The sequence below is a fragment of the Lithobates pipiens genome, unplaced genomic scaffold (genome assembly GCF_037356315.1).
Source record: "Lithobates pipiens isolate NorthernLeopardFrog02 unplaced genomic scaffold, aLitPip1_a1.2 Scaffold_110, whole genome shotgun sequence".
Taxonomy (NCBI): Eukaryota; Metazoa; Chordata; class Amphibia; order Anura; family Ranidae; genus Lithobates; species Lithobates pipiens.
In genome coordinates this window covers 331,207-336,184 of record NW_027507697.1, presented here as the reverse complement: position 1 = coordinate 336,184, position 4,978 = coordinate 331,207, and the positions used below count along the sequence as shown (strand labels likewise).

The 4,978-nt window shown below is 51.2% G+C and overlaps 1 pseudogene; it reads right to left on the bottom strand.

Moving 5' to 3' along the window:
• Positions 1–260: 260 nt before the first annotated feature.
• LOC143961255 (C3a anaphylatoxin chemotactic receptor pseudogene) lies at positions 261–1,217 on the bottom strand (annotated as a pseudogene).
• Positions 1,218–4,978: the final 3,761 nt, after the last annotated feature.

Sequence of the window (4,978 nt, the reverse complement as noted above, 5' to 3'; positions counted from 1 at the left end):
GGTGCTGATGGACACTCTGATGTAAGGGGGTGCTGATGGGACATTCTGATGTAAGGGGGTGCTGATGGGACATTCTGATGTAAGGGGGCGCTGATGGGACACTGATGTAAGGGAGTGCTGATGAGACACTCTGATGTAAGGGGGCGCTGATGGGACACTCAAAATGTAAGTGGGCCGGTCTGGATGAAGTCCAGGGCCAAATTTCTTCCCCAGTCCAGCCCTGCTGCCGTAGGTTGGCATCTCACCCCGGCTCTTCACTCTTACAGCCCCTCTAGACATGTGCCCTCCCCACTCTGGCTCCTTCTGGAATCTGAGCTCCTCAAGGTTGATGGGTCTTCATGAAACACACTTTCCACGAGCCCACGGATGGACTGTCTCACCCTTTTCTTCATATCTTTCCCAATGAAGACGTAGAGTATCGGGTTGATACAGCTGTTGAAATAGGCCAGAGACTGAGAGAGAAGGTCCAGGATTACAACGACGTCATTGTTAATGAAAAGCAAGACAACACCCACGATGTGGTAGGGGGCCCAGGTGATGAAAAATGTGACTGTAATGCCTAGCGCCACCTTGGTGCTTCTTCTACCTACATCTAAAAATTGGATGTTGTATGCTTTAATAGCCAGAGAGATGTAACAGGCAGAAATGGTTATAAGAGGAATCAGAAACCCAAAGGTTAGATGTATAAAAGTGACGGCAAATTGGTTGTGATCTTCAAAGCAAAAGGTCTTGTTGTCCCAAGTTTCGGTACTATGGTAGATGACGGGAGGCAGACTCATCGCAGAAGAAAACACCCAAATAGCCAAGCATATCATCCACGCCGTGCGCACTCTTCGGTGATTTCGGGCCCACACCGGCCGGACAACCAGAATCCAACGGTCAATGCTGATGGCCACCAGGGTGAAGACACTGGTGTACATGTTAAGGGTAATGAGAAAGGGTAAAATCTTGCAGAGGGCAGGACCGTACAGCCATTCCGGGTAGAAGAACTGCACTACACTGAATGGAAGACACAAGCAGCACATGATATCGGCCACAGCAAGGTTCCCAAACAAAATGGTGGTCACGGTCCGCTCCATCTTCACTCCAGTAACCCAAAGCACCAGAGCATTGCCGGGGACACCCACGAGGGTGGTGAGAGAGAAAAGCAGGATGGTGAACATGTGATCATGGCTGTAAAAGACGTCTGGTTCGGTCTCATGGCTGAAATTTGACATTTTGCTTCCCTGTAAAGGAATTGACACAGTTAGTGGGTGTGTCTGATCATTATGGTATTTCTATTGTGTTACACATAGGAGATATAACAAGTCACATGATCAGGGCTTTCTTTCTCAGAGAACAAGTGCAGGAACCCCCTTCTGAGCAGCCCCTCGTCTCTGCCCGCTACCTACCTCTGAGCACCATCCCTTGGTTCCAACCCCTATGTACCGCCCCTTTTAGAGAATACAGAACCAAATAGCATTTTGTGCTACTAAGTCATTTTTATGGAATGTGATAATGATAACAAGAAAGATAGTAAAACAGTGAACAACAATAGACCCCCACCCCAGCAGCAATAGATCCCTCACATAATAATAGAGCCCCCCCCCCCAGCAGAAATGGACTCCCCCCCACAACAAAATATAACCCCAGCCAGGGCCGCTGTTAGAAATCATGGGGCCCTGTACAGCCTACCCGACTGGGCCCCCCCCCCAACCCCGCCCTCGACCCCATTCTAGGCTCCTCACCTGACCCAACCTCTGCAGATTTGTCACCGTTTACATATGCACACGTGTTCATTATTGTGCATGAATACAGGGGGACAGAGGCAGTTTAATAATGTTTTCAATTTTATTTTATTACAAAAAAAAAAATGTACACTGTATCTTTAATTTCCTTTTGTATCTCTTTTATGAACAACATCCCTTCTGATAGCATAGGGTCATCCTTCTGGAAAGGTCTGGGGTAGGGTTGCCACCTTTTCTTCAAGCCAAACCCGAACATTTTCACGGCGCACGTCAATTTTTTTGTAGTACACGCTATGGGATTGTAAAATACCTTGGGTTACCCAAAAAGAGTAGTAATGAAGTGTGCTACACAGAACAGTTGCTATAGCCAAATTGCATTAACAGTGGAGGGACTTAAATGGGCATGATTAAATAAAACAAAAGCATTTAGTGTACCCATAAAATATGATTCTATTAATAAAAGAAATGTCAGTGACAATAGCCTACCTTAAAATTGGACACTGTCAGCCAGCAGGGCAGTGGACAGTGTCAGTAGGGCAGTAAATGGTGTCAGTAGAGCAGTAAATGGTGTCAGTAGGACAGTGTACAGTGTCAGTAGGGCAGTGGACAGTGTCAGTAGGGCAGTGGACAGTGTCAGTAGGGCAGTGGACAGTGTCAGTAGGGCAGTACATGGTGTCATTAGGGCAGTAAATTGTGTCATTAGGGCAGTAAATGGTGTCAGTAGATCAGTGGACAGTGTCAGTAGAGCAGTAAATGGTGTCAGTGGGGTAGTAAATTGTGTCAGTAGATCAGTGGACAGTGTCAGTAGAGCAGTAAATGGTGTCAGTATGGCAGTAAATGATGTCAGTAGAGCAGTGGACAGTGTCAGTAGGGCAGTGTACAGTGTCAGTAGAGCAGTAAATTGTGTCAGTAGGACAGTAAATGGTGTCAGTAGGGCAGTGGACAGTGTCAGTAGAGCAGTAAATGGTATCAGTAGGGCAGTGGACAGTGTCAGTAGGGCAGTACATGGTGTCAGTAGGGCAGTAAATGGTGTCAGTAGGGCAGTAAATGGTGTCAGTAGGGCAGTGGACAGTGTCAGTAGAGCAGTAAATGGTGTCAGTAGAGCAGTGGACAGTGTCAGTAGGGCAGTGTACAGTGTCAGTAGAGCAGTAAATTGTGTCAGTAGGGCAGTAAATGGTGTCAGTAGGGCAGTGGACAGTGTCAGTAGGGCAGTGGACAGTGTCAGTAGAGCAGTAAATGGTATCAGTAGGGCAGTGGACAGTGTCAGTAGGGCAGTACATGGTGTCAGTAGGGCAGTAAATGGTGTCAGTAGGGCAGTAAATGGTGTCAGTAGGGCAGTGGACAGTGTCAGTAGAGCAGTAAATGGTGTCAGTAGGGCAGTGGACAGTGTCAGTAGGGCAGTGGACAGTGTCAGTAGGGCACTAAATTGTGTCAGTAGGGTAGTAAATTGTGTCAGTAGAGCAGTTGACAGTGTCAGTAGAGCAGTAAATGGTGTCAGTAGGGCAGTGCGGTGCGGTGTGACAAGAGGGGGTGCGGTGTGACAGGAGGTGGTGCTGCGGTGTGACAGGAGGTGGTGCTGCGGTGTGACAGGAGGTGGTGCTGCGGTGTGACAGGAGGTGGTGCAGAGTGTGACAGGAGGTGGTGCAGAGTGTGACAGGAGGTGGTGCAGAGTGTGACAGGAGGGGGTGCGATGTGACAGGATGGGGTGCAGAGTGTGACAGGAGGGGGTGCAGAGTGTGACAGGAGGGGGTGCTGCGGTGTGACAGGAGGGGATGCGGTGTGACAGGAGGTGGTGCAGAGTGTGACAGGAGGTGGTGCAGAGTGTGACAGGAGGGGGTGCAGAGTGTGACAGGAGGGGGTGCAGAGTGTGACAGGAGGGGGTGCAGAGTGTGACAGGAGGGGGTGCGATGTGACAGGATGGGGTGCAGAGTGTGACAGGAGGGGGTGCAGAGTGTGACAGGAGGTGGTGCAGAGTGTGACAGGAGGGGGTGCGATGTGACAGGATGGGGTGCAGAGTGTGACAGGAGGGGGTGCAGAGTGTGACAGGAGGGGGTGCTGCGGTGTGACAGGAGGGGGTGCTGCGGTGTGACAGGAGGGGATGCGGTGTGACAGGAGGTGGTGCAGAGTGTGACAGGAGGGGGTGCAGAGTGTGACAGGAGGGGGTGCAGAGTGTGACAGGAGGTGGTGCAGAGTGTGACAGGAGGTGGTGCAGAGTGTGACAGGAGGGGGTGCGATGTGACAGGATGGGGTGCAGAGTGTGACAGGAGGGGGTGCAGAGTGTGACAGGAGGGGGTACTGCGGTGTGACAGGAGGGGATGCGGTGTGACAGGAGGGGGTGCAGAGTGTGACAGGAGGTGGTGCAGAGTGTGACAGGAGGTGGTGCAGAGTGTGACAGGAGGTGGTGCAGAGTGTGACAGGAGGGGGTGCAGAGTGTGACAGGAGGGGGTGCGATGTGACAGGATGGGGTGCAGAGTGTGACAGGATGGGGTGCAGAGTGTGACAGGAGGGGGTGCAGAGTGTGACAGGAGGGGGTGCAGAGTGTGACAGGAGGGGGTGCAGAGTGTGACAGGAGGGGGTGCAGAGTGACAGGAGGGGGTGCGGTGTGACAGGAGGCGGTGCGGTGTGACAGGAGGGGCCCGTGCAAATACAGAGGAGGGGTGCAATTACAGAGAAATGAGGGACAATTACAGATGAAAGGGGTGCAAATACAGAGGAGAGGGGAAATTACAGAGAAGGGGGGGGCAGTTACAGAGGGGGTGGCAAACACAGAAGGGTCAAAACATAAGGGAGAGAGAGGCGACAGGCAGATGCTGGTGCAGAAGTTTTTAATAAAATAAATGCTTAAAAGCAATCCACTCACTCTGCATGTCAGAGCTGTATATGTCAGTCTGTGAAGTTGGATGTCCCATCCTCCCCTCCGATCCACGCTGCTCTTATCACTGAATCTCTGGAGGAAACAGAGAGCCGCGGGAAACTCATGTGAACTGTCAGCCTCTGATGATGGAGGCGTGGTTAAGCCTCTGGAATGCTCCGATTGGTCACAGCATCCCAGGCTGGCAGCTCACTGCAGTCTCCCCGCAGCTCTGTATCCTCGGCTTCCTCCAGAGATTCAGTGATAAGAGCAGATCGGAGGGGGGGATGGGACGTCCAACTTCACAGACTGACATATACAGCTCTGACATGGAGAGTGAGTGGATTGTTTGCTTTTAAGCATTTATTTTATTAAAACCTTCCGCACCAGCAGCTGTCTG